Source organism: Jaculus jaculus, chromosome 5 (genome assembly GCF_020740685.1).
Source record: "Jaculus jaculus isolate mJacJac1 chromosome 5, mJacJac1.mat.Y.cur, whole genome shotgun sequence".
NCBI classification, from domain to species: domain Eukaryota; kingdom Metazoa; phylum Chordata; class Mammalia; order Rodentia; family Dipodidae; genus Jaculus; species Jaculus jaculus.
Window position 1 is genome coordinate 104,675,131 of NC_059106.1, and position 13,754 is coordinate 104,688,884.

Sequence of the window (13,754 nt, forward strand, 5' to 3'; positions counted from 1 at the left end):
CTGAGGGTCCTTCCCAGTAGGGTCTTTGGTGTTTAATGAGCAGTAATTAGGGCCTCTGTCAGTCTCTGGAGGGGGTGCGGCTGTACCTCAGGATAGTTCTACCCACCTTATGGTTCTTACAGTCTTATGCCCCCTCTTCCACAACAGTCCCTGAGCCTTGGTGGCAGTATTAGCAATTAGTTTTTAGTATTCTCTATGACCTCTGTATTTCTCTTGTGATGTGTTTCAGTTGCCCATCATGTTTGTTGCTATTTCCCTGGATGTGACTGTCAGGCCAGTTTTGAGAGCAATACATATCATTGCTTCCTCTGAGGTTTCTTCTGGACCTGGGTGGATGTGGTATAAGTGGCATGTTTCATGGCAAGCAGTCATCTGTCTTTTCTTGTCAAATTGGTGAATTGTTGCAGTGATGTTCTCATTGCTGGTAGAAATCACCCAAACAAGAGCAGCTTGAGGGGAAAAAAAAAAGAGGTTTATTTTGGCTTACAGGCTCAAGGGGGAAGCTCCATGATGGCAGGGGGAAACAATGGCACGAGCAGAGGGTGGACATCACCCCCCTGGCCAACACAAGGTAGACAATAGCAACAGAAGAGTGTGCCAAGCACTGGCAAGAGGAAACTGGCTATAACACCTATAAGCCCACCCCCAACAATATACTCCCTCCAGGAGGCATTAATTCCCAAATCTCCATCAGCTGGGAACCTAGCATTCAGAACACCTAAATTTATGGGGGCCACCTAAATCAAACCACCACATTCTGCCCCTAGCCCCATTGACTGATATCCATACATGATGTAAAATACAATGCATTTAATCCAACTTTAAAAGTCCCCATAGTTTTATTCAATACCAATGATGTTCAAACATACTTATAGTACAAGGTCTTTTAACTGAGCCATAAATACCAAAAAGTACTCCCACCAAACCCCATAATGGTACAGAATAAACATTCATCCTGCAAAACATGGCATTGGGTATAGCAAAGAAATATTCAACCAATACAAGATTTAAAACAACCAGGGCAAATATCAAGCTCTGCAGCTTCAAGTCCAACACCTCTAGCCAGTGAAAAATCCCCAAGTTTGATCATTTTAACCAGCAACAAATCTCTGGCATTCCAATTCCACCCCTCCAGCTAGGCTAGTCACAGTCCTGGAAAACTTTCATCTGGGGCCAGTAGTTTTCTTTGGCAGCCATCTCGTGGTCCCAGCATCTCCACTGGATCTCCACTGCAATCCACGGTTCATCCTCATGGCCCCATTGGGTCTCCGTGCAGGCATCCAGCAAACCTGCTTCACATTGCCCATAGCCATTTCCAAAACACAAGACCATGTTGCAAATTCAATGACCCTTTCTGTCTTGCATTTGTTTTACTCCACAATACCAGGTAGGATGCCAACTTAATCCAGGGGAGAATAAAGCAGACTTTGCAGAACAGAACACTCCTTGAGCACTCAGGCCCCTTCAAAAGAGTCTACATTCTTCTTGTTGCCCCAATGCAGGTCAGCTGGCCCAATCTCAATGGTTGTAATCTCTCAATTGCAGCTAAATGGGCAGCAATTCAGTCAAAGATGTTTTTTCTTCTGTGCCATATCCCTCTGGTCACATCAGTTCATTTCTACGCAAAGCAACCCTGCACAACTTCTCAGAACACAGGCATGTTAGCAAGCTTCCTAAATCTGTATATTGCTTTTGTAGAATGGTCATTTTTACAATATCAATTTTACCTATCCATAGCATGGGTGGTCATTCCATCTCTTTGTGTCCTCCTCAGTTTCTTTCTTCAGTGTTTTTATGTTTTCCTTGTATAGGTCTTTCACTTCTGTGGTTAGTGTTATACAAAGATATTTAATTTTTTTGTGGATCTTGTAAACAGGACAGCCTTGCTGATCTCTTGCTCCATTTATTTGTCTTTGGCATATAGGATGGCTACTGATTTTCATTTGTTGCTTTTCTATTTTGCCACTTTGCTGAAAGAATTTATCACCTTTAGAAGTTTCTGGTAGAGTCGGCAAATAGGGTTAGTTAGACTTCTTCCTTTCCAATTTTTATCCCTTTTATATCTTTGTCCTGTCTTATTGCTTGGGCTAGGACTTCTAGTACTATTTTGAAGAACAGTGGTGAGAGTAGGCACCCCTGTCTTGTTCCTGAGCTTCATGGGAAAAACCTTGATGTTTCCCCATTTAGTATGATTTGGGCCTTAAATAATGTATATATGGTGTGGTAGTTTGAATAAATGCCCCCCAATAGATTAAGCAGTTTGTTAAAACTTCTTGGATTTCCACCACCTGGGTGGAGGAGGTATCACTGGGAAGTCCAGCCCTAAGGTGTGGTAATGGATTTAACATTCCAAGCTATGCAAAGTGCCTGAGTTTCTCCTGGAGTTCCTGAAGTGTGCTGTGTGGTTTTGCTTTGGGCTTTTTCTCTCTCTGCCTGGTCCTTTAAGAGGGGCCAACTTCTACCACTATGAGAATTTTTCCATATAAGTTCATCAGGGATATTGGTTTATCATTTTCTTTTCTGTTTCTGTCTGGTTTTGGTATTGGGTAATGCTGGCTTCACGTAAGTTGGGGAGCATTCCCTTTTTCCTACTGTGTGAAATAACTTGAAGAAAAGTGGTTTCAGTTCTTTGATGAAGGTTTGAAAGACTTCCACTGAGAATCCATCAGGTCCTGGATTTTATTGTCGTTGTTCTTTTGAAGTTTTACATTACATTTTCAATCTTATTGGATGTAGTATGTTCATTTAGGAAATTTATCTGGTCTGGGTTTAGTTTTGGTAGGTGATAGGTATGTATGAATTCATGTACTTCTTCTGGGTTATTCTATATTTTGAGTAGAGGCTTTAAAATATGTCTTGGTGATTTTTCCAATTTCATTGGTGTCTGTTGTGACCTCTCTGTTTTCATTTCTAATCTTGTTAGTTTGAGACTTTTCTGCTTTCTTTTTGATAAAAGTGGCCAGGGGTTTATTAATCTTGTTTTTTTATTTACTTAATTAATTTATTTTTTAAGAATCAGCTCTTCATTTCATAAATTTTTAATTTGTTTTGTTAGTTTCCATTTCATTAATTTCTGATCTGATCTCATTCTTTTTTCTAGCTGGGACTCATAGAGTTGGATTGTTCTTGTTTTTCCAATGCCCTGCAGTGGGTAGTTACTAATTTGAGATCTCTCTGTCTTTGTTATGAAGGTGTTTAGTGCTATAAGTTTCCCCTTAGGACTGTCTTCATTGCCTCTAATCAGTTCTGTATGTTGCGTTTTCATTATGATTCAGTTCTAGAAATTTTACAATTTCCTTTTTTATTTCTTTCATGACCCAATCCTTCTTTAATAGAATGTTTGTTGCTCATTTTCCAGGAGCTGGTGTATTTTCTGTTGTATCTCTTATTGTTAATTTCTTGCTTTAATGCATTGTGGTAAAATAAAATGGTCAATTTTCCTGAATTTGTGGAGGTATGTTTTATTCCTTAATGTATGGTCTAGTTTAGTGATGGTTCCAGGAGCTGCTGAGGATGTATATTCTATAGAATTAGGGTGGTCTGTTAGGTCTAATTGATCTATGATACTGGTAAACTCCATTGTTTCCCTCTTGGTTCTCCATTTGTTTGCCCCTGTGCCTGCCCAGTATTGGGGATTCTGCTAGGTCTCCTCTAGTACTGGAATCCCCAAATCTTGCATTCTATTCCCCCTGAAGTTCTAGCATTGTTAAGAATCTGTCATATTCACTAAAAGTTTGCCCCAATAAATTTTGAAAATAATTCAGTGTGTTTATTTATCTGTACCTTTGGAATCTGATGGTTTTCTTATCAACTATATACCCTAGGTATTGGAAGGATGCAGTTTGTTGAATTGTTTCATGTGTTATCTGTAAGCCCTAAGCTGATAACTTTTGTTTAAGGAATGGGCCATGCCACCATGCCCAGATGAGATTCTTTTTTTAAATTTATTTGAGATAGCTAGATAGAGAAAAAGAAAGGCAGATATATAGAGAGAATGGGCACACCAGGGCTTTCAGTCACTGCAAACAAACTCCAGATGCATGTGCCACCTCGTGCATCTGGCTTACATGGGTCCTGGAGAATCAAATCTGGGGTCCTTTTGGCTTTGCAGGCAAGTGTTAACTGCTCAGCTATCTCTCCAGCCCTATGTTGGTAATTTTGATTAAACTAGAGTAAATAACTTTTGAAGTTCATCCTCAGTAGGAGAGACTAATAAAATATCACTATATATCAAAAGCAATATACAGATTCAATACAAAAAAATAATCATACAATGTACCATATAACTTTGGGGAAGTTGCTGACGAGGATGAGCTAATGCTTAGTCCATGTATGCCTGACACATAGTTCAGCAGTGTATCATACCTTAAGGGAGATATGTCCATTGATAACATCTCATGGGGACTTTATGATTTTATTCATGTACTGAAAAAGTGAATTTTTCCTTATCCTTTTTGTATAAAGGGATGGAGAAGAAACAATTTTTCAAGTCAATAACAATTAAAGACTTATTTAGAAATTGTCATGGGGCTTGGAAGCCCAAGTTATAGAGGCCCCATGGGTTGCATAACTTTATTCACTTCTGTTAAATCTTGTAAAATTTTCCATTTTCCTGTTTGCTCAGGGATAGTGAAAACAGGAGTGTTTCAGGGACTTGAGGTTTCCTTGATATGTCTTGCTTTTAACTGTTTCTGTACTAATTCATATACATGTTATAACTTCTTGCTAGGTAAGGGTCATTGTTTTACTAAAACAGGTCTGTTGGTTAACCACCTAGTAGGAAGAGCATGCTTGAATGGGGCTGTTGTAATCCATTGGGATAAATTTGGCTGATATCTCAACCCATATCAGTCTATTCCCTATTACTAGGAAGACACTCCCTTGATGTCTTTTTCCCAGACCCTTCTCTGAGTCATACCCCATCCCACTCATCATTTTTCTAGCTAGGGTTCTTTCAGGCCAATCTGTAGTAGTAAGGCAAATGCCCAGTGTAGGCAGTATATTTCATTCCCACATATTAATAGGCATTGTACTACCAGTATGACGTTCTGAACCCTCCCATTATAAATATATAGAACTTTATCCCACACAGCCAGAGACTCCAAGCCCAGTTAAAGAGGATCTGGGCTCTTTAATTGGCCAATATTCAGGTCAATTATGTTTGGCTAGCACATCTGCACCAGTGTCAACAAGACCTGTAAAATATTTTGGCTTAGTATGTAATTCTATCAAAGGTTTTTCCTTAGTAATTTTTTTTTTCCAGAATGCATGTCTATCATTGGTACTCCCCAAACCTTTAATTTTCTCTTGTCTATAATTAATTGGGTTATGATAAGGTAATAATATTTGAGCAATTGATTGGCTTGTGGTATAAGCCATGACACTATTAAATGCCATAATAAATTTTAATACCATGGTATAATCAGCATCTATCTTTCCTGGGTAGATCCATTCTGAAACAGTTTTGACTAGTGCCCACAGAGAAAATGTATTTACCAATATTTCTTTTCCTTGTCTTTGTTCCTTCTTTGACACTTGCCAAATTCTTTCTCATGTCTTTACATCCAAAATACCTTCTTTAGGGTATCATGGACAATAATTTAAAATAATCTCAATTAGGTCCTAAAAGTGATCATGATTTTACATGCACCTCAGCTTGATGCAACAGATATTTCAAGAATGTTATATTTTGCCCTATTGTTGCTCTGCAGAAAGAAAGAGAGAGAGGGAAAGAGAAAGAGAATGGGGGGGGGGGTGCACCAGGGCCTCTTGCAACTGCAAACAAACTCCAGACACATGAGCCACTTTGTGCAGCTGGGCTTTACATGTGTACTGGGGAATCAAACCTGGGTCATTAGGCATTGTAGGTGTGGTGGTTTGATTCAGGTCTCCCATAAACTTACGTGTCCTGAATGCTAGGTTCCCAGCTGATGGAGATTTGAGAACTAATGCCTCCTGAAGGCAGTGTTCTGTTGGGGGTGAGCTTATGGGTAGTATAGTCAGTTTCCTTTTGCCAGTGTTTGGCACACTCTCCTGTTGCTGATGTCCACCTGATGTTGGCCAGGAGGCGATGTCCACCCTCTGCTCATGCTACCATTTTCCCCTGCCATCAGGGAGCTTCCCCTTGAGTCTATAAGCCAAAATACACTCTTTTCCCCTACAAGTTGCTGTTGGTTGGGTGTTTTCTACCAGCAGTATGAACCTAACTACAACAGTAAAGTTGGTATCAGAGGAGTGGCATTGTTGCTGCTTGAAACTTTGTGTTTGGCTGTGGCCTTTTGGAGCTGATTTTCAGGAGGACTGAGGAAGGATTTGAAAGCTTGGCCAAAGAGATGCCTTGCAGTGCTGTAAATACAGATTGATGGACTATTCTGGTCAGAGTTGCAAGACCTGAATGCAGTAAGAACTAAGGACTGTGAGGTTTGGCTTGTGAGGGTGAGAAAGTTTTTCCTAGACTGGGCTGATTGTGTGAGAGGCTTGCTGTCATGCCCATGTCCTGAGAACTTATGCAGGGTTGCTTTGTGTAGAAATGGACTTGTGTGAGCAGAGGAATATGGTCCAGAAATGCAATCTTTGGGCTGAAATTTCTGCCCATTCAGCTGCAATTATATGACAGATTACAACCTTTGAGATTGGAGTAACAAGAAGAATGTAGACTCTTGAAGGGGCCTGAATGCTCAAGGAGTGTTCTGTTCTTCAAAGTCTGCTTTATTTCCCCATGGATTAACAAATTGGCACACTACCTGCTATTCTGGAGTATAAGAAATGCAGAAAAGGACTTCCAGTTAAGATGGCGCCGTAGGTACCACGCCAAAGCAGCCTGGGGGGAAAAAAGACCAAAAAACCTCAGCAAAATACACACTTTTACTAAAAAGTGAGGTGTATAGGAAACTGAAGTGGCAGCACAGAAGTAGGAGAGATCCAGAGCATCCACAGCCCTCACAAGCTGGCAAAAGTGGCCCCGGCAGCTCCGCCAACCACTGCGGCAGCAGGGCGCACTAGAAAGCCACCATACTCAGCTCCATCCTCAGGAAAAGCCAGGTGCGGGATTTTCCCCTCACACCGCGCTTTCCACAACTCAGCACACGTGAAGGGAGAGCAGCAGTGAGCAAGGGAGGAGCAGACCGCAAGGTAGAAGAACACGTGGACCAGTGAGAACCAGAGCAGCTGAGGCTCCCTCCCCTCCCCCAACACCTGAGCCCAAATCCAGCGACCAGAGCAGCGTCCTGGGACCCGGCCACACCAACTTGAGCCGACAGCAGGACCCAAGCAGGAGCAGAGTTCGGTAGCAACATCGGCAGCTCCGGAACCGGTACCACCAGCCCCAGCAGCAGCAGACCCAGAAGCGACATCAGCGGGGGACCCAGGAGCAGGAACAACAGCAGACCCAGAAGGAGCAGCAGTTCCAGCAGCGGGGGTGCTGATCTGCAGGGCCACAGTTGCCAGGCTTGCTTTGCCCCACAGGAAAAACCAGTGCCCAGATCCAGAAATCATAACAGCAGCCCAACGACCTAGGCAGCAACTTGACAGACCAAAATCATCCAAGGTAACTGGGTTTGCACCACGGAAGGGTCTCACTTGGTCACAAGCTGACTTGGATCCCTCAACAGACCAGAAATCTTAACCTCTGTATTGATAGAGGATCTGGTTGTTATAATAACTACTCTGCCATACATACTTGGGGCTGTTTTTGACTGAATGGGTACAGTGTTTAGTTAACTTTAAGAATCTACTGGTATTTTATTCCACTCAGCCTACTTGAATACTCCCATAGCAGGGAAACTAAACCCCTAGGAACACCTTTGTAGATACTCTCAGAGTCTTAAGAGCCACATTTAACACCTTAAGCTCCTACCCTGAAAATATATAACATCAAATCAATTGATACCGCTAAGAATACCCAGCTAGCTAGAAAATCCAAGCATTAACTTAATCCAAGATGCAAAAATATATACATTATAACACAAGAAACACTAAAAAGCAAGACGATATAAATCCACCTAAAAATATTAATGCATCAGAAATGACCTCCAGTGAGAACGAGTTAGAGGAAATGCCTGAGAAAGATTTCAAAAGAATGATTGTAAATAAGTTCAAAGAAGTCAGAGAACAAATCAAAGGAGTCAAAGAGGAACTCAAAGAGGAAATCAAAGGAATCAAAGAAGATGCAGGACACCAATTTCATGAAATAAAGAAGGCAATACAAGACATAAATAAGGAAATAGAAATAATAAAGAAAAACCAGTCAGAATTACTAGCAACGAAGAACACAGTTAATGAAATAAAAAACTCTGTAGAAAATCTCACCAGTAGAATGGATGAAGGAGAGGACAGAATATCTAAGCTAGAAGACCAGGTGGCAGATCTACTACAGGCCAACAAAGAGAAAGACAAACTTAAAGAAAAGTATGAGCGGGAATTTCAATATATTCGGGACACTATGAAAAGATCAAATATTAGAATTCAGGGCATATTAGAAGGAGAAGAATTCCAATCCAAAGGCATAGTAGGTGTCTTCAACAAAATCATAGAAGAAAATTTCCCCCAAATTGGGAAAGAGGTGCCAATACAGATACAGGAAGCCTTTACAACCCCAGCCAGAAAAAACCTGGAAAGAACTCCTCCTCGCCATATTATAATCAAATTTCCAAACACACACACCAAAGAAAAAATATCGCAAGCAGTTAGAGAGAAAAATCAAGTTACCTACAAAAGTAAGCCTATCAGGATTACAGCAGATTATTCAACACAAACTTTTAAAGCCAGAAGGGCTAGGGGTGATATATTCCAAGTTCTGAGAGATAACAACTGTCAACCAAGGTTACTTTATCCTGCAAAGTTATCCATTCAAATAGATGGAGAAATAAAGACATTCCATGACAATGGGATGGAGAGATGGCTTAGTGGTTAAGCGCTTGCCTGTGAAGCCTAAGGACCCCGGTTCGAGGCTCAGTTCCCCAGGTCCCACGTTAGCCAGATGCACAAGGGGGCACACGCGTCTGGAGTTCGTTTGCAGAGGCTGGAAGCCCTGGCGTGCCCATTCTCTCTCTCTCCCTCTATCTAATCTTTCTCTCTGTGTCTGTCACTCTCAAACAAATAAATAAAAAATATTAAAAAAAAAAAAAGACATTCCATGACAAAAGCAGGTTAAAGGAGTATTTGAAGACAAAACCAGCTCTACAGAAAATACTTGATAGAATCCTCCATGCTGAAGAAAAGGAAAAGCACTCATATAAGGAACTAGAAAAAACAAGCAATACTCAAATACTAGTTAACAGAAGAGAGCACAGGTAGAACCAGAACCAAAAAAAAAAAAAAAAAAAGGCAAACATAAATACACACCTTTCAATAATATCTCTATATATCAACGGCCTCAATGCCCCAACGAAAAAACATAGATTCGCAGACTGGGTTAAAAAGCAGGATCCTACAATTTGTTGTCTCCAAGAAACTCACCTTTCCACAAAGGATAGACATTACCTTAGGGTGAAAGGTTGGAAGATGGTGTTTCAAGCAAATGGGCCTAGAAAACAAGCAGGGGTTGCTATCCTAATATCGGACAGGGTAGAATTTACTCCAACAGGAGGACATTAAATCCTAAACATATATGCACCTAACATGGGGGCTCCCAAATTCATCAAACAAACACTATTAGAACTAAGGTCACAGATAACACCAAACACTGTGGTGGTGGGTGACATTAACACCCCACTCTCATCAATTGACAGGTCATCCCGGGAAAAAATAAACAGAGAGGCATCTGGACTAAAATAGGTCATAGAAGGAATGGACTTAACAGATATATACAGAACATTTCATCCAAAGGCTGCAGAATATACATTCTTTTCAGCAGCACATGGATCATTCTCTAAAATAGACCATATATTAGGACACAAAGCAAATCTTAACAAATTCAGGAAAATTGAAATAATTCCTTGCATTCTATCTGACCACAATGGAATTAAACTACAAATCAGTAGCAAGAAAGGCTATAGAGCATACACAAAATCATGGAAACTAAACAATACACTACTAAATGATGAATGGGTCAATGAAGAATTCAAAAAGGAAATAAAAAAATTTATAGAGTCAAATGATAATGAGAACACAACATACCAAAATCTCTGGGACACAATGAAGGCAGTTCTAAGAGGTAAATTTATAGCCTTAAGTGCCTATATTAAGAAATTAGAAAGGTCGCAAGTAAACGACCTAATGCTTCGCCTTAAAGCCTTGAAAACAGAAAAACAAGGCAAACCAAAAATCAGTAGACGGGAAGAAATAATAAAGATTAGGGCAGAAATTAATGAAATAGAAACAAAAAGAACAATCCAAAGAATTAATGAAACAAAGAGCTGGTTCTTTGAAAGGATAAACAAGATTGATAAACCCTTAGCAAATCTGACCACAAAGAAAGAGAGAAGAGACACAAATTAACAAAATCAGAGATGAACAAGGTAACATCACAACAGATTCCAGAGAAATTCCAAAAATCATAGGGACATACTATAAAAGCATATACTCCACAAAGTATGAAAATCTGAAAGAAATGGATGATTTCCTTGATCTATATGACCTACCTAAATTAAATCAAAATGAGATTAATCACTTAAATAGACCTATAACAAACATGGAGATCCAAACAGTTATCAATAATCTCCCAACTAAAAAAAGCCCAGGCCCGGACAGATTCACTGCTGAATTTTATTAGACTTTTAAGGAACAGCTAACACCATTGCTTCTTAAGCTTTTCCAGGAAATAGAAAAAGAAGGAATTCTACCAAACTCCTTCTATGAGGCCAGCCTCACCCTGATATCAAAACCAGGCAAGGATAGAACAAAAAAAGAAAATTACAGACCAATCTCCCTCATGAACATAGATGCAAAAATTCTCAACAAAATATTGGCAAACAGAATACAAGAGTATATCAAAAAGATCATTCACCCTGACCGAGTAGGCTTTATCCCAGAGATGCAGGGATGGTTCAACATACGCAAATCTATAAATGTAATACATTACATAAACGTGTTGAAGGACAAAAATCACATGATCATCTCATTGGATGCAGAGAAAGCATTTGACAAAATCCAACATCCCTTCATGATAAAAGTCCTACAGAGACTGGGAATAGAAGGAACATATCTCAATATAATAAAAGCTATTTATGACAAGCCTACAGCCAACATATTACTAAATGGGGAAAAACTGGAAGCTTTCTCACTAAAATCAGGAACAAGACAAGGGTGTCCACTGTCCCCACTTTTATTTAATATAGTTTTGGAAGTCTTAGCCATAGCAGTAAGGCAAGAGACACACATAAAAGGGATACAAATTGGAAAGGAAGAAATCAAGTTATCATTATTTGCAGATGACATGATTCTATACATAAAGGACCCTAAAAACTCTACTAGCAAGCTGTTAGAGCTGATCAAAACCTACAGCAATGTAGCGGGATACAAAATAAATACACAGAAATCAGTAGCCTTCATATATGCTAACAACAAACACACAGAGGATGAAATCAGAAAATCACTCCCATTCACAATTGCATCAAAAAAAATAAAGTACCTTGGAATAAACCTAACCAAGGAAGTAAAGAATCTCTACAATGAGAACTTTAAAACACTCAAGAGAGAAATTGCAGAAGACACTAGAAAGTGGAGAAACATCCCCTGTTCCTGGATTGGAAGAATCAATATTGTGAAAATGGCAATCTTACCTAAAGCAATCTACACATTTAATGCAATCCCTATCAAAATTCCAAAGGCTTTCTTCATGGAAATAGAAAAAGCAATCCAAAAACTCATTTGGAATCACAAAAAGCCTCGAATATCTAAAATAATACTGAGCAACAAAAAAGAGGCTGGTGGTATCACCATACCTGATTTTAACCTATACTACAGAGCCATAGTAACAAAAACAGCATGGTGCTGGCACAAAAACAGACATGTAGATCAGTGAAACAGAATAGAAGACCCAGATGCAAGCCCAAGTAGCTATAGCCACCTGATATTTGATAAAAATGCCAAAAATAGGGCTGGAGAGATGGCGTAGCGGTTAAGCACTTGCCTGTGAAGCCTAAGGACCCCGGTTCAAGGCTCGGTTCCCCAGGTCCCACTTAGCCAGATGCACAAGGGGGCTCACGCGTCTGGAGTTCGGTTGCAGAGGCTGGAGGCCCTGGCGCACCCATTCTCTCTCTCTCTCTCCCTCTATCTGTCTTTCTCTCTGTGTCTGTCGCTCTCAAATAAATAAATAAAAATTAAAAAAAAATGCCAAAAATACTCAGTGGAGAAGAGACAGCCTCTTCAGCAAATGGTGTTGGGAAAACTGGATATATATCTGCAGAAGGATGAAAATAGGTTCTTCTCTCTCACCATGCACAAGAATTAAGTCTAAATGGATTAAAGACCTTAACATCAGACCTGAAACTCTGAAACTGCTAGAGGAAAAAGTAGGGGAAACCCTTCAACATATTGGTCTTGGCAAAGACTTTCTGAATACAACCCCAATTGCTCAGGTAATAAAACCACAGATTAATCACTAGGACCTCATGATATTACAAAGATTTTGCACTGCAAAGGACACAGTGAAAAAAGCAAAGAGGCAACCTACAGAATGGGAAAAAATCTTCGCCAGCTATATATCTGACAGAGGATTAATATCTAGGATATACACAGAACTCAAAAAGTTAAATAATAAGGAATCAAACAAGCCAATCAAAAAATGGGCTATGGAGCTAAATAGAGAGTTGTCAAAGGAAGAAATACGAATGTCATATAAGCATCTAAAAAAATGTTCTACGTCACTAGTCATCAGGGAAATGCAGATGAAAACTACATTGAGATTCCATCTCACTCCTGTCAGATTGGCCACCATCATGAAAACAAATGATCATAAATGTTTGCGGGGATGTGGAAAAAGGAACCCTTCTGTACTGCTGGTGGGAATGCAATCTGGTCCAGCCATTGTGGAAAACAGTGTGGAGTTTCCTAAAACAGCTAGAGATTGATCTACCATATGACCCAGCTATAGCACTCCTTGGCATATATGAAAAGGAGTCATCTCATTTCCTTAGAAGTACATGCTCAACCATGTTTATTGCTGCTCAATTTATAATAGCTGGGAAATGGAACCTGCCTAGATGTCCCTCAACAGATGAGTGGATAATGAAGATGTTGCACATTTATACTATGGAGTTCTACTCAGCGGTAAAGAACAATGAAGTTATGAAATTTGCAGAAAAATGGATGGACCTGGAAAGTATTATACTAAGTCAGGTAACCCAGGCCCAGAAAGCCAAGCACCACATGTTCTCTCTCATATGTGGATCCTAGCTACAGATGACTGGGCTTCTGCATGAGAATGAAAATACTTGGTAGCAGAGGCCAGTAAGTTAAAAAGGAGACATAAAGGGTAGAGAAAGGAAGGGAGGAGGATACTTAATAGGTTGATATTGTATATATGTAATTACAATGATTGTAATGGGGAGGTAATATGATGGAGAATGGAATTTCAAATGGGAAAGTGTGGGGGTGGGGAGGGAGGGAATTACCATGGGATATATTTTATAATCATGGAAAATGTTAATAAAAATTAAAAAAAAATGGATGGACCTGGAAAGTATTATACTAAGTGAGGTAACCCAGGCCCAGAAAGCCAAGCGCCACATGTTCTCTCTCATATGTGGATCCTAGCTACAGATGATTGGGCTTCTGCGTGAGAATGAAAATACTTAGTAGCAGGGGCCAGTAAG